This window comes from Carcharodon carcharias, chromosome 15, assembly GCF_017639515.1.
Source record: "Carcharodon carcharias isolate sCarCar2 chromosome 15, sCarCar2.pri, whole genome shotgun sequence".
In the NCBI taxonomy this organism is placed as follows: Eukaryota; Metazoa; Chordata; class Chondrichthyes; order Lamniformes; family Lamnidae; genus Carcharodon; species Carcharodon carcharias.
The window spans coordinates 126,916,776-126,938,850 of NC_054481.1; the positions used below are offsets into that span (position 1 = coordinate 126,916,776).

At 44.3% G+C, this 22,075-nt stretch overlaps 1 protein-coding gene across 5 annotated transcripts in view; it reads left to right on the plus strand.

Moving 5' to 3' along the window:
* The first annotated feature begins 341 nt into the window (after positions 1–341).
* The window catches only part of pik3cd (phosphatidylinositol-4,5-bisphosphate 3-kinase, catalytic subunit delta), a 199,609-nt gene continuing 177,875 nt past the window's right edge, over positions 342–22,075 (plus strand). For 2 of the 5 annotated variants that reach the window (XM_041206082.1, XM_041206081.1), the window contains exons 1-2: positions 343–664; positions 885–951. The gene's annotated coding sequence lies outside the window, so the exon portion shown is untranslated. Of the gene's footprint in view, positions 715–884; positions 952–22,075 lie in introns of all 5 variants that reach the window. The other 3 variants (XM_041206088.1, XM_041206084.1, XM_041206083.1) reach the window with 3 other exon arrangements.

Genomic DNA, 22,075 nt, shown 5'->3' on the forward strand with positions numbered 1-22,075 from the left:
CAGTCACTGGGTGAGTGATATTGAGTTTAACAGGCACTGGGTGAGTGATATTGAGTTTAGCAGACACTGGGTGAGTGATATGGAGTACAACAGACACTGGGTGAGTGATATTGAGTACAACAGACACTGGGTGAGTAATATTGAGTACAACAGACACTGGGTGAGTGATTTTGAGTACAACAGACACTGGGTGAGTGATATTGAGTACAGCAGTCACTGGGTGAGTGATATTGAGTACAGCAGTCACTGGGTGAGTGATATTGAGTACAGCAGTCACTGGGTGAGCGATACTGAGTATACCAGGTTGATAGAGGAGGCCAGCCCAGTGCTGACTCACTCTCCAATGCCCTGCGCTGTGGGCGCTGTCGAGCTTGTATTGCTGTTGCTGCTTCTCTGCTGCTGCTGCTGCTGATCAATGTGAACCGCACATTTCAGCACTTCCGCTTCTCCAGCCACCGACCTCCATTTTTTTGCACTTTATTTTTTTTTTAAAAAGAAGCAACATTTTTTACACTGTGTCGTTTAGTTTCCAGTTAAAAGAAAGTGAAAGGGAGCGGCTCGCTGGCGGGTGGTGTGTGAGCGGCGGACGAAGCCTCTCATCAGTTTGACTGGGAGATGTGACTGTCCTCTACTGCCGGGCAGCTTGCGAATCCTCAACAACTCGGTACAGACCCCCTCAGTGTGTGGGTGATGTATTAATGTGTAATGTACTGGGTAAAAAAAAATTATATATATATATATATATATATACTTATTTTCTCTATTTAGTCGAGTATAAATACTTTACACGTAAATCTAAAGCAGAACAATCTGTTTATTTTCAATCTTCTGGCCGGTTTAAACGTTATTTTTTCAATTCCTTTCAATGATTCACTCTCTTCCAGGGCTGAGTCAGGAACTCGATTGAGCGACATGGATTTGGCTCGACTACGGGAGTGACTGAATCACTTAGTGAGTAATATTGACCCAGTAAGGATTGGTGTGGTGGCAGGCTCTAGTCCCTGGTGTGTGTGTGTGTGTATCTGTTGTTTCCATAAAGGGGTTGAAGATTCTGCCTTAAAAATCATCCTTAAAAAAACGGAACATCAAATTTAAAACGCATTTGTCTTTGAAGTCATTAGTTCACGCGAGAATTTAAATGTTTACAATGTGCTTTGTGTCTAACAACTACAGGCACTTGACATGTTTGGAAATAGCTTCTGTGTTAAGAGTCACAGGAGAAATGCTATCTGACTTTTTTTAACAATTAACACACTTTTACTGCACAACATTTTAATGTTCTTTTTATTATTTTACATAGGAAGAAATGAATGGGGCGAGGGAGCATTTGATTACCTTATAACTGATGGGAAGTATCACAACTTGCTGACAATCATTGGGACAGATGATTCAGTTAGACCAAAATTCAGAGTGTACCCCTTTTGTGTTTCCACCTAACTTCTGGGAACTATTGCTAGACAGGTACTATTACTGTAAAGGTGGTGGAGGCAGGTTCGAACGAGGTATCCAAAAGGGAGTGCTACCTGAAAAAAGAGAATGTGCAAGGTTACAGGGATAAGGCAGGGGAGTGGGGCTAGGTGAAATGCTCTTTCAGAGAACCTGTGCAGACTTGATAAGCTGAATGGCCTCCTCCTGCACTGTAAAGATACTGTGATTGTAATCTGGTATCTTTTACCTTGTTTCCTGAAAGGATGTCACATGTGCAGGTGCCTGTTTTGAAAGGGTTACAGCTGGGCACATGGACCTGGTTTAAAACAAGGGACAGATGCCTTAAGTTCACATTTCTGTGCTTCTGGATAAGTTAAGATGGAAATAAAGCATGTATCTTGGTGTTTACAATATTCAGTGTCACGAACATTAGTGTTCGAATAACTAGTGTGAGGAAGGAAGTTAAGAGAGGAAATCTGGGGAATGTGTCTCAATGCTTAGAATATTAAACCTCAAAGGAAAGATTCTGCAGAATTTGGACTTCTGTTCAGGCTTTTGCCACAGTCTCTTGTTGTGTCCTTCCTTTAGTCTTGTAGAAATGACATTAAGTGAAAGTTGTAGGATTGTCTTTGTTTTTGTATTAATGCTTTATTGTAGAAGTAACTGGACGCATTTCATTATAAAAGCCCATGGGATTCCATCAGTCTATTTTTCAACACACAGCGTGCCCATAGAATATAAGCAAAAGACTATAAATAGTTACAAAATGTCCTGGTTCTATTTTAACAATGTTAGACTCTCATTGCTAAAGCTGCTTTTCAGGGATGTGCCCAGTGATCTAATTAATTGTTGTCTTCAAGGAAAGAATACATTTCTGCTTCCTGGAGGTTTACTACAAGACAAGTTATTAAGGCGGCGAAACAATCCACATTTTATTTTTACCCCATTGATATTCTGGGATTTGTACCGATGCATTATTTCCATCGGTTTAAAGTGGCTGAATAAGTTTAACAGCCATTTTTATTAATAAGCCATAATAGGATTTTTCTGGCATCTTTACCCATGTTTTAAGGTTCTTATTCCACGATCCCTTCCATAAGAGTCACGATCCACTATGTAATACTTTTGGAATTCTTTTTTTTTCATATTTTCCTTTCATTAATACACGTATTAAGTTGATGGAAAAATCATCCTTTTAAACTTCCAATGTCTGTTTGATATAATTAATGAGATTTCGTCTGCATCCGGCTTTTGTCTGAATATGGAAAAAATTACATTTAACTACTTCAAACTAAGCATTGTCTGATAGTTGAAAACTAAATGTTTATTAAGTCTGGTGCTATTCAGCACAATATTATACAGATCAGGTTATTTGAGTGAAATAAATTAATGTGTCAGCGTCCCATTTATTGGACCAGTTGCCGGGGGGGGGGGTGGGGGGACGGTTAAAATCAGACCTAGATATTATTAATTTATTTATTTGTAATTTAATTGGTGACATGTTCCCATTGTTAATTGGTTACAGCCAAGATCACCACTTTGTTTCATATAGATTCCTTAGCTAAGAATTTTGACTAGACTGTTAATCCGTTGGGCAGTGTTTTTCTGCAGAATGTTTACTGATCAGCTTTGGATTTGTTTTATTAAGTCTTAGTCCATCCTCAGAGGGTAGAGTTGTCCGGTCCCATTGGCGGTGGGTGTCATGGCGGAAGTAAGTGGACAATATGGCGCAAAGGCCAAAAATTGGTTTAATGCCATCGTGAAACCATTTTGCGATTGTCCGCTCTACCCGTCAATGGCGGGCTAGGTTTCCCACTGCTGCACGTCAGGAACCTAATTTCAATACTTGAATGTCTCATTATAAGCCCTGCTCGCTGGAATCATTCCCCTCTCCTCTTTGGATCATCCAGGCACATCACGCCAACATGCACCTGGCGAGCTGCACTTCACTCCAGACTTCAAGATTTGTTTATAAAAACAAAAAAACTGCGGATGCTGGAAATCCAAAACAAAAACAGAATTACCTGGAAAAACTCAGCAGGTCTGGCAGCATCGGCGGAGAAGAAAAGAGTTGACATTTCGAGTCCTCATGACCCTTCGACAGAACTTGTTCTGTCGAAGGGTCATGAGGACTCGAAACGTCAACTCTTTTCTTCTCCGCCGATGCTGCCAGACCTGCTGAGTTTTTCCAGGTAATTCTGTTTTTGTTCAAGATTTGTTTGTCTGCCTTGTTTCAGTCGGCAATCACAGTCATAAGCGCCAAGTTTCTCAGGTGGCACCACATCACTTATAGGGGGCTCATAGGCAAGTCTCTACGTACCAGACCAATGGTAAGAAGGAGGTGGTTTTTCAACAGCTGCCAGGCTAGGGCTTGCTTGGAGGAGGGGGAGATGTGGCCTCAGGCAAGGGAAGAGGCTGCAGGGCAAGAGCTGTACTGGGGAAGGGGTGGGGGGCGTGGTAATCCCAGGGTGTGTGTGGGGGGCACATGTTGATCTGTGCAAGTGGCCTCACAATGGTGAGGGCTGAGGAGACAGTCTCCAGAGGTGATGAGGCCAGATGAAGATGTGAGGGTGTGTGAGAGAGAGAGTAAGTGGTGATGTCCCTTGGGCTGGCAATGAGTGAGATGCCAGTGAATGTGTAATGGGCTTGTGAGTGGGTGAGTTTAGAGTGATGAGATGGTTAACTTACCCTGGCTGCACGGGTGAGATCATTTGTCCATTTTCTGCACTGGATGGCCAAGCTCTTGTGACACTGACCACCTCTGCCACCACCTCCCAAGCCAGAGTGGTGAGACTGATGGGCCTCCCGTGGACAGAGCGGAGGTAAAGGACATCACTACGGGCCTCCACCACATCCAAAGGGATGTGTCACCGAATCACGGAGCTGCACTCTCCTTTGCTTTTGGAGCCATGTCTTCGCCAGAGGGGTCCTGGGCTGCAAACATTGGCAGGTGTACATGGGGCTGCAGCTTAAATTTGGTGCCCGGTGTGAGGAAATGGCGAGGTAATGGCATGGAGGGCAAATTGGAGGCCGCCCACCAGCAAGCCGATGTGCTTCCCATCGCTGCATAACTTATGAGGTGGGAAGGGGATGATACAGTGTGAAAACCCACCACTGTGGCCAGCAGATAAGGCATCTTTTATCTTGCCTGCTACAGCACTTAGTGCAAACCTGGCATGATGTCCAGAGACTCTAGGAGAAATTGTTGCGGTAAATTACATTTTCAGAATTAAACATGATGAGGATTAAGTCGCAAAAATAAAACAATAATGGTCCAAATATGACATTACTGTACAAGAGAGCCTCAAAATGTGATAAATAAAACTTTGGTTATGCATGTTTCTTGTAAAAATTATTTGAAATATATAGAAAATGGGTTTACTTATCTGTATGGTACAGTTCAAAAGCAAACTTGTATTTAGGAGGCTCATAACTGGACCAGCAATGGCCGGGATTCTGTCAGGCTGATGGGGGTCTCTCATAGCTGTCAAAGGACGGGCAGGAATCCCCTGTTAGCTCTGTAGACAAGATCGGATGTAATCAAATGCTATTAGGCCTTCCCTGCGATTGAGGTCCACAGCGATGGAGGTCCTGCCCGCCACGCTGCCCTTCCAGCAGGACCGGTGGCTGCTCTAACTCCATGTGAGGCCCAGGATCATTGTGTGATCCCCAGACCAAAGATGGGATGGGTATTGTGGGGTGGGAGTCACAGGGTGGTTGGAGGCACAGTGACCTTTGACAACCACTCCCTGCCCAATGCTGGGTCCCTTGAGAGAGGGCCTGATTTTTAAAACAAATTCATTCACGGGATGTGGGTGTCGCTGGCTAGGCCAGCATTTATTGCCCTTCCTTAATTCCTTTGTTCAGTGGGCATTTTTTTTTAAGAGTCCACCACATTGCTGTGGGTCTGGAGTCATATGTAGGCCAGACCAGGTAAGGATGGCAGATTTCCTTCCCTAAAGGGCATTAGTGAACCAGATGGGTTTTTAACGACAATACAATACAAAGGCAAAATACTGCGGATGCTGGAAATCTGAAACAAAAACAAAAATTGCTGGAAAAGCTCAGCAGGTCTGACAGCCTCTGCGGAGAGAGAGACAGAGTTAACGTTTCGAGTCCCTGTGACTCTCCAGAGCTCTGAAGCGTTCTGGAATGGGTTTAAAATCCCCCCCCCCCCCACCCCTGCAATTTCTTCAGGGCCACTCAACGCCCACCATGACTCCCACCGCCAATGAGAGCGGACAACTCTGCCCACTGAGGATGGACTAAGACTTAATAAAACAAATTCAAATGATCAATTGATAACCAATTAAATGATCAGTAAACATTCTGCAGAAAAACAGATTAACATTCTGCCAACTAGTCAGAATTCTTCGCTAAGGAATCTATATGAAACAGAATGGTGACCTTAGTTGTGACCAATTAACTATGGGAACATGTCACCAATTAAGTTGCAAATAAATAAATTAATAATTTCTAGGTCTGATTTTGAATGGGTTTAAACCGCAACCCCCCCCCCCCCCCCACTGCAGAGCCCCCACCACCCCACTTCTTCAGGGCCCAGGGTTTTTAACGACAATGGTTTCACGATCATCATCAGATTTTCATTTCCAGATTCTATTGAATTCAAATTTCAGCATCTGCTGTGGTGGGATTTATAACTGAGTCCCCAGAGCATCATCCTGGCTCTGTGGGATACCAGTCCAGTGACAATACCACGATACCACCACCTCCCCCATAATGCTGAGGGACTGCAGTCCCCTTCCCCCCCCGAGATGGCCTTCTGAGGGTGCAGGAGACCTGCACAGCTTCCATTAAATCCCTGAGCCCCTGCTAAATTGTGGTGGACACGGGGAAAATGGGTGTCAATTGGCTCATTAATGAGCCTAATTGAAAACCTGCCACCAGTGCCTGGCAATCCCGTGACAGCCCCTCCCACCCTCTGACTAAATCCGGGGGCGGGGGGGGTTGGGGGGGAGGTGGCTGGGGTGGGGGGAGATTTTGCCGCTGTGGGGAGACTGGCGCAGGACATCTCCCATGATTGTGTGGGCCTGGCTGCCATGTCTCCCTCTGTAACGGGGTCCATTAATCCAGCCCAATGTGACTACGATGCCAGAGTGTTCCAGCGGCCCCAGGTAATGGCCTGGGGACCCGGGTTCGAATCCCATCATGGCAGACGGTGAAATCTGAATTCAGTGAAAATCTAGAATTAAAAGTCCATGAAACCATTGCCGGCTGTCAAAAGCCCATCTGGTTCACTAACGTCCTGTAGGGAAGGAAGTCTGCTGTCCTTACCCGGTCTGGCCTATGTGTGACTCCAGACCCATAGCAATGTGGTTGACTCTTAAATGCCCTCTGAACAAGAGCACTTAGGGATGGGCAATAAATGTCTAGACAGTGACACCCACATCCCATGAACAAATAATTTTTAATAAGTGGGATGGTTGTGCCCCCAATTATGACCTTGAGAAGAATGCAAACCAATTACAGGCTTCCCTGTGACTCATTGAGTAATGGGAAAGTCACAGGTTTTGATGTTATTGCGCCTCCCACACCCCCTGCCCCCCCCCACCCGATTCGACTTGGATAAGTTAAGTTGCAAATATATTTCTCTCAAAGGAATAGCCTCAGACTAAATCAAAGTTGAGGTTTTTTTCTCTTACCTGGAAAGCGTACAATGTATTTAAACAGCTGAAGAAATATAATTTCTTTTAATTTATTTAAATGTTAAAAACTAGCTGCATTTTTGCGTTTGTGGTTTGAGCCGTATTGATATTCTGATGATAAGCCATATCAATATCTACTCAAGTCCCAAAATTAGAAATTTTTAAATGCCTGCACTGTGTTAATTCTCTTTGGTGCAGTCAAAGCCTAGGGAGCTGATGAATAATGGACAGTGCTCTAATAGATTTAATCTATAAATATGCTTCCCAATATCAGTGGCTGTTGCCAAGTATTCTGACATATGGAGGATACATAATAGGAAACAGTGACTCAACCTATTCTGTAGGTAATCAGGTTATGAATGAGTTATAGCAATTTCCTTACAGAGGCAATAAAATGGGCTCTCTGCTTCCTATTATGTTCTGTTTATTGCAGAAGAATTGGAAATGTAAAAATTTTAAGCTTTTATTTTGTTATAGAATGTAGAATGCTTTTAATGCTCCGCATTATCATGGCAGAGATATTTTTACTGTGTCCTTTGCAGTTCTGACTGTCCCCAGCTTTTAAAAAAGTTGAAAATCTGAATTGTTAAATTGGGCCTTCCGTTGCTTCACATACAATTGCTTTCATCAGTGTGGCAGATGATCCTGTTCGGTCCCATGACTCGGGTTTTATTAAAATGAGAATTAAAATATGTTTTGCTTTGGTCACTGGTGTGTTTTAAAGCACCTGAGAAGTAACGGGAGTAGGAAAAAAAGGGAATCTGAAGTTATTATACTGAGTAATTTAATTAGAGACCCACTGGAGCATGACCTTCCTTTGCAAAACACACTGAAGTCAAACATGATTGGCCATTATCACTTCTCAATATCCTTATTGTTCTGGAGTTTTGTGTTTTGATAAATTCTAAATAGTTTCAGTCTATTAATGACTTGTTAATTCTGGCAAAATTGTGCCTGTGATGCTTTATATGAATGCAGTTGTAATACGCGACTCAAAGTAAAAAAAAATTATCAACAGGCGGGGGTGAATTAACTCAAGTAAAAAAGATGTATAAAAAGTAACTTTTTTTTCAACAAGGACAAAATTAGGAAGGAACTCTGCCTGGGCTCACTCAAGTGTATCTCTTGAGAAGTTGAGCAAAGAGCAGCCTTTATAGTGTTGTCAGCTAGACTGCAACCCTTTCAGATAAGATGTTAAACCAACGGTCCATCTACCCCTCTCATGGCTATAAAAAATCCCATGGCACTGTTTGGACAAGATCAGGGGAGTTCTCCTGGTGTCCTGGCCACCATTTATCCCCCCAACCAAAACTAGCAAAAGCAGGCAATCTGGTCATTTATCTATTGCTGTTTGAGGGAGCGTGCTGTGTGCAAATTGGCTGTTGCAATAGCCGATGAAATAACAGTGCTTCGAAAGTACTTGGTTGGCTGTTAAGTGCTCTGGGATGTCCTGCGGATGTGAAAGGCGCTACATAAACGCGAGTTTTTTCTTGAAATATAAGACTTTGTGGGGAAGCGGGTGGGGGGGGGCGTGGGGTGGGGTGGGGTGGGGGGGCGGTGGTGGGAGGAGGACATTTTCTTACGAGCGTCAGTGAACTCCAGCAACCTCTCGGTAGCTTCTGATTTTTTTGAGGAAAACTGAACGTTAATCAAACGTAAATATTTTTGAGAATTTTCATGCTTGAATAATTTTGATTGGAAGAAGCAATGTGTCCTCATTTTTTTAAAAAGAAAGTCTTTGGGCCTTCCATTGCCTCACACGCAATTGCTTTCAATAGTGCATTCAGTCAGAATAATTAAAACATTTCACAAACCTTTCGATGAGTCTCAGAGACCTGCCGCCTTCCTCCATAGACACTGGGTTCATTTGAGAATGTCATTCTTAAACTTGACACTTGTATTTATTTAAAACGTTAGCTGAAATTCTCAATTCGATCATTAATATTTGGAATGAAATAGAGTCCAGCACAGAATTTTTTTTTTGTAAACTTGCCTCGCTTAATGTACGGATACCATAGAAATGTTGCAGTCTGTGTTTACTTCCTTCGTAATGACCTTTTGACTGTCTGGGGTGATTTTACACACCTTTATCAGCATCTTTTGCAGAGGGTTTTCTCACTGTCGACTTGCTTTTCTAGTTTTACTTTGTTTTCTTAGTAAGCAGCTACAGTTAAATTGCCAGACAAATTTAGGCTGACTAATGATGTTTCATTAAGGCTAATAGCGAGAGCTTTCCTTCAGCACTCTGCTTTCATGCTTACAGCTCAGTTATCAGTACAGTCGTGTGAAGGGTTACAATACTGATGACACAGCAAGTATGCCATGATGCAGCACGTTTTATAGTCCCCTTTTAACAAAGACTTTCATTTGTATAGCACCTTATCATGTTTCACATGCAATGAATTACTTTGGAATGTAACCTTAGTGCCACATTTGATCCCGAGTTGAGCTTCCAATCTCATATCCATGCCATCACTAAGACAGCCTATTTCCACATCTGTAACATCGTTCCTGTCACAGCTCATCTGCTGCTGAAGCCCTCATTTATGCCTTCTGCACTCCTGGCTGGTCTCGCACATTCTACCCTCCATAAACTTGAGGTCGTCCAAACTCTGCTGCCCGTGTCTTAACTCATAGCAAGATCCGTTCCCCTATCACCCCTGTACTCAGTGGCCTACATTGGCTCCTGGCCGAGTAACGTTTTGATTTTAATATTCTCAACCTTGTTTTCAAATCTCTCCATGGCTTTGCCCTCCTCCTTATCTTTGCAATCTTCTCCAACCCCACAACTGCCCAAGATATTTACGTTCCTCTAATTCTGGCCTCCAGGGCATTCCCAGTGATAATTGCCCCAGGCATAGGTGACCGTACCTGTAGCTGTCTCTGCCCAAGCTCTGGAATCCCCCCTACACCTCTCCGCCTCTCTACCTCACCTCCCTCCTTTCAGACGCTCCTTAAAACCGACCTCTTTGATTAAGCTTTTGGTCATCTGACCTAAGATCTCCTTCTGTATCTCAGTATCATGCTTTGTTTTATAATGCCCCAGTTAAGCGCCTCGGGGCGTTTCATTGCGTTAAAGGTGCTAAATGAATATAAGTTGTTGCTGGTTATTGTTTTTGTTGTAACTACTGCATTAGTCAAACTGCAATATGATACCAAGAACTATTTGTTTATCGAGGCGAGGCATGGTTCTTGAAGTGAAAAATTCTACTGAATGTGCGTGTTGCATTTTACTCAAATCTGGATCTCCTTTGGAAAGAATGCCTCTTAAACATTTTTTTATTTTCCTATTGCAAGGCCCTTTCTGGTTTTGAACATATTTTTTGATATTCATAACCTTTGAAATGATGGAATTAGAGTTGAAAAAGTCACTTGTTATATGTCTCAAGATTTGCAGAAAAATACACCAAGGATTGCTGATACCATCAACTACTTAGAGATGCTGCCAAACTGGCTCTTTGCAAGGAGCGAGCTTCTATTATTTACAATCAGCAGAATCTTGGCAGAAATGGGATTTGTACAGTTTCCAGCACCGTTATGTACTAGCTTACTGATTTATCTTTACCTAAAATATTATCGTGGCAGGGAATTAGATGTGTTTATATAAAAACACAGTGCAATTGTAACATTTGGAGGAGGAGGTTTCCCACACATCCCCATCCTCAATGATGGTCAAGATGAGCACATCAGTGCAAAAGGCAAGGCTGAAGCATTTGCAAGAATCTTCAACCAGAAGTGCCGGGTGAATGATCCATCTCGGCCTCCTCCGGAGGTCCCCAGCATCACAGATGCCAGTCTTCAGCCAATTCGATTCACTCCACGTGATATCAAGGAACAGCTGAAGTCACTGGATGCTGCAAAGGCTACAGGGCCTGACAATAGTGCTGAAGATTTGTGCTCCTGAACTTGCCGTAGCAAAGCCAAATTGTTCCAGTACAGGTACAACACTGGCATCTACCCGGCAGTGTGAAAAATTGCCCAGATATGTCCTGTCCACAAAAATCAGGACAAATCTAACCTGGCCAGTTACCGCCCTATCAGTCTACCCTCCATCATCAGTAAAGTGATGGAAGGAGTCATGGACAGTGCTATCAAGCGGCACTTACTTAGCAATAACCTGCTCACAGATGCTTAGTTTGGGTTCTGCCAGGGACACACGGCTCCTGACCCCATTACAGCCTTGGTTCAAACATGGACAAAAAAGCTGAACTCCAGGGGTGAGGTAAGAGCGACAGACCTTGATATCAGGGCAACATTTGACTGAGTGTGGCATCAAGGAACCCTAGCAAAACTGGAGCCAATGGGAATCAGGGGGAAAACTCACCACTGGTTGGAGTGATACCGAGCACAAAAGAAGATGATTGTGGTTGTTGGAGGTCAATCATCTCAACCCCAGGACAGCACTGCAGGAGTTCCTCAGGGTAATGTCGTAGGCACAACCATCTTCAGCTGCTTCATCAATGACCTTGCTTCCATCATGAGGTCAGAAGTGGCTATGTGCAATCATCAGTGAACAATGTTCATCACCATTCGTGACTCCTCAGATACTGAAGCAGTTCATGTCCAAATGCAGCAAGACATGGACAATATCCAGGCTTGGACTGACAAGTGGCAAGTAACATTCATGTCACACAAGTGCCAGGCAATGACCATTTCCAGCAATAGAGAATATAACCATCGCCCCTTGACATTCAATAGCATTACCATCGTTGAATCCCCCACTATCAACATCCTGGGGGTTACCATTGACCGGAGACTGAATTGGACTAGCCATATAAATACTGTGGCTATGAAAGCAGGTCAGAGAGACTAAGAATCCTGCAGTGAGTACCTCCCCTCTTGACTCCCCCAAGCCTGTCTGCAGTGCATCGGTCAGGAGTGTGATGGAATACTCCCCACTTGCCTGGATGAGTGCAGCTCCAACAACACTCAAGAAGCTTGACACCATCCAGGACAAAGCAGCCTGCTTGATTGGCACCCCATCCACAAACATTCACTTCCTCCACATTGATGCAGAGTGGCAGCAGTGTGTACCATCTACACAATGCACTGCAGGAACTCACCAAGGTTCCTTAATCAGCACCTTCCAAACCCACGACCACTACCATCTAGAAGGACAAGGGCAGCAGACACATGGGAATATCACCACCTGGGTGTTCCCCTCCATGACTTAGCAATATATTACTGTTCCTTCACTGTCGCTGGGTCAAAATCCTGGAACTCCCTCCCTGGCAGCACTGTAGGTGTACCTACACCACATGGACTGCATCGGTTCAAGGTGGCAGCTCACCACCGCCTTCTTGAGGGCAATTAGGATTGGGCAATAAATGCTGGCATAGCCAGCGATGCCTACATCCCATGAATGAATTTTAAAAATTACTGATTCGTCTTTACCTAATGTATTACGGTGGTGGGGAATTAGATCTGTATATTTAAAACTTCCGTGCAATTGTAACATCCTAGCACTGTTTCACAATAGTCTGGAGTTTGACTTTTCCAATGCACTATCAGGATATCATGGCAGACACTGCAAATTGTCAAAGCCATGAATGCCTGGTGCTTGAGCCAGTTCAGTCATGTTTATTACAAATGGAATTATAAAAGCAGTATTTTGTTCATTCCGTATTGGGATTCTGCCCATTTTTCTGGGCAATTTAAGTCTGCAAGCTTGATGTTCATATGTTTTCTTTTGCCTGTGTGTTTGATATTTTTTTTTTTAATCAGGTACCTTTTTTAAAGCCCAAGGTTATACAGCAAGATGGAAGTCAAGGTGGGCTCAGTTGTGAGGTTGAGATGGAGGCTTTGGGAATTGGCAGCCGTGATTGGCGAGGCCACACGGTTGGGTGAGGTGGCCCTTGGGTTTTGAAGAACTAGGATGGACGTTCTGGGTTTTGGGACAACACTTGAATCTTAGAAGGTTTCACAGCATTTGGAGCAAAATTCTGGAGATCAGCATTCCCTGCAGGAGGTGCCCATGGACCTAGGTTTTATCATCAAGCTGGAGATCCTGGACCTTGGCAGCATTGAACATGGGGGTCCTAGGGTTTGGCACCTTTCGGGGCTGGGGGTGGTGGGACTCTGGGCTAGTAGCCATTGGAGGTGATTTAACACTGGGTTTGTCTGGGGAAGGTAACACTGAGTAGGTAGACTTAGAGTTTGACAGCACTGAGTGCAAATTCCGCATCTACAGTACCTGTGAGCATTATGAGATTTCGTAGCCAGAGGGGACGGGTCCATAGGCATTGCTCTATCTGGGTACCTCCATCAGCTCGGTGGTGGTGGTGGGGGGCTGGGGGAAGGGAGCCAACATGCTGGGAAGAGGAGTGGGGGTGGGTTGCCCAGTAGTTTGTGGGAAAACCTGGAAGTTTGGATTTCCCCGCGTGTTTTGGAAATTTGACTTCCCAGTGTTCGACTTTTGGCCCTGACGACTCTACCAGCTGGGAAGCAGCCTGACAGACGGACAGGCTTTGGCTTTCGATTGGGTGGGGAGAACTCTGGGGGGGGTGGAGCTGCTGGACCAGGTATGTCTGATCCCAGGGGTGGGTGGTTTCTGATGGTGGCAGAGGTGGGGGAGCTTGTGGCGAGGGGCCAAGAGGAAACGGTCCTGTTCTTTCTGGCCCATGAGGAGTGTTGTTGAAGGTGTTTACCTTCTCTATGAGGTTGCTCTCACCTCGTTGCAGCTGCTGTGTTTCCTGAGGCCCAGGAAACCTATCTGGCCACAGTCGAACCTGCAAAGAGGGTTAAATCTGATTCTTCCAGCCTCCTTAATTTGTATAAAATGTCAACCCATCTCAGCACCTCTGCCCATTCATCCACGTTAACATGCACCCTCCCCCCTCTCTCTGAGTTACAAATAACCCCTTAATAACAGTATAAATATAACATTTTACCTGTAAAAGCTGTTCCAATCGATTATCCATCGTGGTTTCAAATCATTTGGAAAAACAATGCGATCGTTCAAACTGGGGCGTCCAGGAAATTTGCGGGGAAAAATGTTAAATTGGCACTGAGAAAGCGAGGAGTGTTTCCTCTCGGAAGTTGGAGAGTCTGGGGAATTCTCTTTCTCCGGAGAGCAGCGGAGGCTGGGTCAGTGAATATTTTGAAGGCTGAGTTAGTCAGATTCTTGACTGACTAGGGAGTCAAAGGGTAAGAGTGGGTGTAGTGAGGGAAGTAGCGTTGAGGCCACAGTCAGATTAGCCATGATGTTATCAAATGGCAGAGCAGGCTCGAGGGGCCGAATGGCCTACTCCTGCTCCTAATTCGAATGTTCGTACATATGTATGTTGTGTTTTTTATCAATGAAATACCATGCCAGAAGTATGACAGACAGAAAGTGTGCACAGATGTAGCAATATTATAATGCCGGTAATATTAATTTACTAATAAACCTATGGTTATAGCTCATACCCCAGTCAGTTTCCTCACTGAGGGATTGCAGAAGTATTTTGTAGCATTTTTGATGATTTGTGTGACTGTCTGATGGCTCAACTATTTTCTTGTACTGGCGTGGAGCAGCTGGCATTTTATGCATGGGTAGCTGGGCATTCCCACACATGTTCCACCTCCCTTTAGCCTAACCCAGTTTACCAGCTAGTGCATTGGCACAGGACAGCTGTGGTAGATTTAATGCTACTTTTATTGCCGCAGTTTAGCATGACACACTCTACAGGCCAGGTAAACCTGGCTGGATTGGATTGGAGGGTGTACTGCCTAGACATTCTTTAAAAACAAAGACTCTCAGGAATGCAACACCAAACTACTGTAAATCACAGGGTGCAACACGACCCCATTTTTTTCGGCCACAGAGTTCATGTTTTTGCATATACTCAGCATATAAGTCAACCCCCCCCTTTTTACCCCACAGCATGCTATATTCACATTGGTAGCCAGCCTCAATTTTTCTCCCCATGAATGCATATTTTACTTACCGTACCTTATAACTGGGCTCAAGGGATCAAGCAGACGATATGAGCTGTGTTTCGAAGATGCACGGGAAATTTAAGACACCCCCACTCAGAGCAGACACCCCCGCATGGCGAATGACAAAGTCGGCGACCACCCTCACCCACGTCGGCGGTTCACTTCTCCACTTGGCATATAAGTTGAGTCCCGCTGTTCAAGGAGTTTTGGCAGCGTTTGCTAACTGGAAGAAATCAGCCCCGGCTCAACGGAAAGGGTTACCCAACTTCACGGTAAGGATATCCACCATCCCAATCCCCGATTAACTAATATATGGTCGACAACGGCCGTCCTTTCGCTATGGGAGAAGTTGCAGCGATAGCATTTACTTCATGGATCGGACAAAAACCAGCTGCAGCTTCCTTCAAATAGCTTAAATAGTTTTTTTTTTTGAACAACAGAAAGTTGTACATTCTTTTAGGAAGAGCTCAAGCCATTAAAAACACACTGCAGTTTAATGGTGACTCAACGCAGTCACGTGTGCACATAAGTTGAAAAACAATGAAGGATTGGAACCTAATTCTTGTGTACCAAAGTAGCACAAGCAACACTTCATGTGATTTCATCCATTGCATTTTAATCCATCAGAACACGCTTGACTTGCGCAAAGCTTGACTTGTGTGGGTGTAACTTAATTATGAAGCGTGCAGCCATACTTCAGTGTCACTACCCTGCAGAGCATTGTTTCCCCTTCCATTATCATTTCGATCTGATTGTAATCACTGTGTAAGCTGCTAACTACCCGAACGCACTTTTCAAAACGCTTGCAAAGAAGTGGCACTGTCTTCTGGATTTATTTGTTGTTGTTGAGTGTATTGAAGTTTATTTGACTTGTTGCTTTGTGAGTGAAATCTTGCTTTTAATTCTAAATCAGGGCTTTAAAAAAAGTCTCCTTACTAGTCTGCACTGTTGGTGTATCAGGAAGATGTTTTGTAAATAAGTGCCACAGGACACGGTTGACTGGAAATTCAGCATTGAATAGGGACTCTGTTTCTATAGCAGTACATGTCCTGCCGCTTCTGTATCATTGCAATACATTGATGCCAAGTGTAGCATAACTGAGGTACCAGGGCATTAACTTGGTTACTAAGTGTGAGCCTTTTGAGATTACTTCCATGGGCCATGCCTTGTATTAGGGTTCGCAACAGGTGCATAGTAATTTCGGTGCCTACACTGAATCTTTAGAAGTTGATTGTTTTTCAATCTTTTCCAAGTTAACAATAAGTGAACACTCCCACCCATGTTCTAACATGGAGGACTTGCCAAGTTGAAAAGCACAATAATGCAGAACCTGAAAACAGAAAATGCTGGAAACGCACAGTAGGTCAGTCATCACCTTTTGGAGGGAACAGATGGATTTATGTCTGAGCGGCGGACCGCTCTTGCGTTCTAAAGGAGCATCTGCATCTGAAGCATAAACTTGCCTGCTCCCCCAAAGAGACTGATAATCTATGTGTTTCCAGGACTTTCATGCTTTTCTCCATAATAACTTTAAAACCAGCTGTCTGGATGCCAGAACAAAACACACAGAAGAAACAGGGGCCATTTAGGACTGAGTTGAGGAAAGATTTCTTCACACAGAGGGTGGTCAACCTGTGGAATTCCCTACCACAGAAGGCTATGGAGGCTGGGTCACTGAGTATATTCAAGAAAGAAATTGATAATTCTTTGGATATTAGGGGCATCAAGGGGTCTGGAGAGAAAGTGGGAATATGGTGTTGAGATAGAGGATCAGCTATGATCATATTGAATGGCGGAACAGGCTCGAAGGGCCGAATGGCCTATCTGAACAGGAGCAGGAGTAGACCATTTGGCCCCTCCAATCCACTCTTCCATTCAATAAAATCACAGCTAATCTGCTACGTCAACCTTAGTTTCCCGTCCAATCCCCCTATCCCTTGATTCCCTTAATGTCCAAAAATCCCTGGATCTCAGCCTTGTATGTACCCAACGACACTCGATGTAGACGTGAGCGATGCTTTAGTGTCACTGAGCTCAGTGCAGCCTGCATTAGGGTTAGGGTTGGGCATGCCCAGTGGTGCAGCTTGGGTTCCCCTTGAGGGTGGTGATACTCTACAGATACCAGCTAGAGGCCAAAGATTGGTTACAGTTGGGAGCTGATTCGACATCCTGGCTGCCCCTGCTGCTGCTGTCTCTCCATCTACCGCTGCCCAATTTCCTTTTCTGCCTAAATTGCGCCCAGCATCCCCCCCTCCCCCTCTCCCTCTGCCATTCCATCCTCTGCTACATCATGGCGGGAGGGAAAGCTTCAAGGCAAGAATATCCCAACTCTCAACTTCCACATTTTCCAAGAATAGAGTTGGCAGCCTTCCCAATCAGGAGTGGTACAGGAGGACACTATTTTCTTCCTCTTTCTAAAAAAAAATATACTTTTTGAAGAAAAGTTACTTCTGAAATGAAGTATTGCCTTTATAGTAAACAGTAATGGAATGATTTGAATTGAGCGTAGTGATCTGTTATTTGTACATTGTATGGGACAGAGAGAAAAGGGCACACAGTTCATACCATAGGCCCAGGGATTAAATTTAAAACTTGGGCCACAGAGTATGAGAGTTGTAAGAATAAGGCAGCTCATGTGACATGGTTGTGTCAAGCTTCCCTTGACCAGTTGATAGTACCCTCAGCACTGAGTCAGATAATTGTAGGTTCACGTCCCATTCCGGGACTTGGAGTTGCATAATCCACGCTAACACTCATCACTTCAGTACTGAGGGAGGGCCAAGTGGTCTTTCAGGCAAGATATTGAACAGAAGCTCCATCTCTCTGCTGTAGTGGATCCTCTGGTACAAGAGCAAGGAGGTCTCCAGGTGTCCTGGCCAACATTCCAACCCCAACCAACACCACCAAAATCAATCATCTAATTTACTGTCTGTGGGACTTTGCTGTGTGCAAATTGGCTGCCTGGACGATAACAGTGACCACAATTTTTTAAAAAATCATTCATTCAACTTGTATTTAACTGGTTCCTTGATTGTAGAAGAACATCCCAAGGTGCTCACCAAGGTATTTTGGAAAATGGATGCTGAGCTAAAGAAGGACCTATTCAGAGGGTGGGCAAAAGTTGGAGTCAAGTTCATTGCCTGTGAAGCACTTTGGGATCTCCTGCTGGCATCATGAGTCACCAAGCTCGGTCTGCAGTGGGCAGACTGGCCAGAAAGGTGCTGTGCCATTCGACACAAATCACTCCAAGCTGGGAAATGTACCAAGCACAGCTTCTTTAAGGCCACTTAGCCTTTTGTTTCATTTTGATTGGTTAGCCCACACTGTCTGTTGATATGAGCCCACTACAGCGATTAGTCACCTTTCTCATAAATGACACAATGACTAACAATATTGGTTAAATGTGCCAATACCACATCTATAACCCTGAACTCAGTAAGGTGAAAACAGGCTGCATACAAGAGTGCGACATTTGGTTACAGACTGCAATTACACTTCTATTTACTAGAGAGGAACGCTTTGCACTGTTGATTGGCATTTCTATCTTGTAGCTGGACTTGTTGAGAGTGAATTGATAAATAGCATCACCCATTGATAGAAATGATTTATGTACTTTTACCTTCTGCAGAGTTGGGGATCATTATAATAACTAGTAGGACATGGTCTGTTTCAGGACACAAAAATTACCTTGTTAAAATAGACACACAGACCGGGTTTTTGTCCTTTTGTATCTGAGCTGAGATTCATCACATTGTAATATAGCGAAGTACTATTCACACAGATAGGAACAACAAGACTTGAGCACTTCAGTGCTCATGATTGCAAGAAGCATGTGTTCAGGATGTTGTAACTGAAAATAAACACAGGAAGGACATAAGCTACATCTAGTTAAGATCAACTTGGTCAGTCTGCTGAACCGTATCTTAAATGGCAGCTGCTCAAGGGAGGTTTTTAAGATAATTTGTGGTTCTGTTTTAATAGACCACTGGTGATTGAAAGTTTCACATTATGATTCAGTTTCAAAATGTGTTCCTTGTCCTACACCCACACTGGAAGTCATGGATGGGTGCATCCTAGGCCTATTTGAAGTCGAAAATTTCTTCCCCTAATCCTTTAAATTGGTGCACAGAATGAATAGCCATTCATCTTAAACAAAAACAGAATTACCTGGAAAAACTCAGCAGGTCTGGCAGCATCGGCGGAGAAGAAAAGAGTTGACGTTTCGAGTCCTCATGACCCTTCAACAGAACTCATGAGGACTCGAAACGTCAACTCTTTTCTTCTCCGCCGATGCTGCCAGACCTGCTGAGTTTTTCCAGGTAATTCTGTTTTTGTTTTGGATTTCCAGCATCCGCAGTTTTTTTGTTTTTATAGCCATTCATCTTGCTTGACTAATATGAAAATCAAGACTGACGCTCCAGTGTAGCACTGAGGTAGTGCTGCACTGTTGGAGGTGCCATAGAAACATAGGGCAGAATTTTCCTCCCATCTGGGGGTGGCGGGGGGGGTTGCTGCCATTTTATGTGGGCGGGCCAATTAAGGCCAGGAAGTGCTATACGCTCCCTGTGCGGGCGGTGGGGGGAGGAGGGATTCCCTCAGGTGGGAGTGCGCTCTTTCACGCACTCATCTCCCTGAGGCTAAGTGCTGCCTCAGGGAGATCGGCTGTATGTTTAAAAATCTAAAAAATAGAAAAAAAAATTCCCCTGCCATGTCCCCTCATGTGACACAGTCACATGAGTTGGGACATGTCCATAACTTTTAAAAACACTTTAATTAAATTTTTAAAAACCTACAGGAAACCTCATCCTGCCTATGGATGAGGTTTCATGCTTTTTCTAATGCCTGCCAGGGCTCCTGACCTTAAGGTTGGACGGGCAGGTCCATTAATTACTTTAATGACTCTGTCGATAGCCTCAATTGGCTGTTGACAGGTCGGTCGGTGGGTGCACAGCTGATTTTGCTGAGCCCCCACCTACCTGAACATTCAAATAGTGCGGGATGATGTCGGGAGTTCCACTCGATGTCACCGTGCGTCATTTTACACGTCGACGACAGGAAAGTCCTGGCCATAGACATAGAAACATAGAAAATAGGAGCAGGAGTAGGTCATTCAGCCCTTCGAGCCTGCTCCGCCATTCAATATGATCATGGTTGATCCTCTATCTCAAAGCCATATTCCTGTGCTCTCCCCCTTACCCCCCGACGCCTTTAGGGTCCAGAACTCTATTTCCTTCTTAAATATATTCAGTGACTTGGCGCCCGCAGCCTTCTGTGGTAGCGAATTTGAAAGGTTCACCACCCTCTGAATGGAGAAGTTCTGCCTCATCTCAGCCATAAATAGACTACCCCGTATCCTGAGGTTGTGACCCCTTGTTCTAGACCCCCCAGCCAAGGGAAACATCATCCCTGCATCTAGTATATCCATCCCTGTCAGAATTTTATACATTTCAATGAGATCCCCTCTCATTCTTCTAAACTCCAGTGAATACAGGCCTAGTCGGCCCAATCTCTCCTCATACGACAATCCTGCCATCCCAGGAGTCAGTCTGAGAACCTTTGCTGCACTCTGCCTATGGCAAGTATATCCTTTCTTAGGTCAGGAGACCAAAACTGCACACACTACTCCAGGTGTGGTCTCACCAAGGCTCTGTACAGCTGCAGTAAGACATCCTTGCTCCTGTACTCAAGTCCTCTCACAATGAAGGCCAACATACCATTTGCCTTCTTAACTGCTTGCTGCACCTGCATGCTTGCTTTCAGTGACTGGTGTACAAGGACACCCAGGTCCCTCTGTAGATCAACATTTCCCAACCTATCACCATTTAAATAATACTCTGCCTTTCTGTTCTTCCTACCAAAGTGGATAACTTCACACTTTACCCACGTTATACTGCATCTGCCAGGTATTTGCCCACTCACTCAACCTGTCTAAATTGCCTTGAAGCCTTTTAACACCCTCCTCATCGCTCACATTTCCATTAAGTTTCCTGTTGTCAGCAAACTTGGAAATATTACATTTGGTTCCCTCATCCAAATCCTTGATATATATATTGTGAATGGCTAGAGTCCAAGCACTGATCCCTGCAGTACCTCACCTGTCACCACCTGCCACTCCAAAAAAAAAGACTCATTTATTCCTACTCTCTGTTTCCTGTTTGCTAACCAATTCTCAATCCATGCCAATATATTATTCCCAATTCCATGTGCTTTAATTTTACACATTCTTATGTGGGACTTTATCAAAAGCTTTCTGGCAATCCAAATACACCACATTCTCTGGTTCTCCCTTATCTATTCTACTAATTACATCCTCAAAGAACTCCAGTCAAGCGTGATTTCCTTTTCATAAATCCATTTTGGATGAGACAAGAAATGCATGCCTGCTCGGGTGGATATAAAAGATCCAATGGCACTATTTCGAGGAAGAGCAGGTGCTCTTCCCGGATCCTGGCCAATATTTATCCCTTAGTCAGCATCACAAAAAACAGGTGACCTCATTATCACATTTTGTTTGTGGGAGCTTGCTGTGCACAAATTGGCTGCCACATTTCCTACATGACAACAGTGACTATGCTTCAAAAGTGCTTCTTTGATTGTAAAGTGCTCAGAGCCATCCAGTGGTCATGAAAAGCACTATATAAATGCAAGTCTTTTCTTTCTGTGTGTGTATGTCTGTCGAGATTGATTTTTGAAAGGATGTGGAATCAATCTGCTGATTTTTGAGCGTTTCCTCCTTTGGGTGTTAGTTGCACAGAGACTGGAATCTGACTTGGAATGCTCTTCCCCCCCCGGAGGACACCATTTTTAAATGTTGTTATGTTAATCCTGGGTTGATTGTATCTGAAATGTGAATTAATACTGGCACCTAAAAGTACAGTAAGTTTGCAGAGGTGGCCAGCTTCTGTGTCCATCCATTCTTAACAGCAACAATACCTTGCAGTTATACAGTGACTGGAACCTCCCAAGGCATTTCATATGTGAAACTGTCGAACCAAGACACATGGGGAGGATTCCAAGAAGGCAGCTCGCCACCACCTTCTCCAGGGCAATCGGGGAAGGGC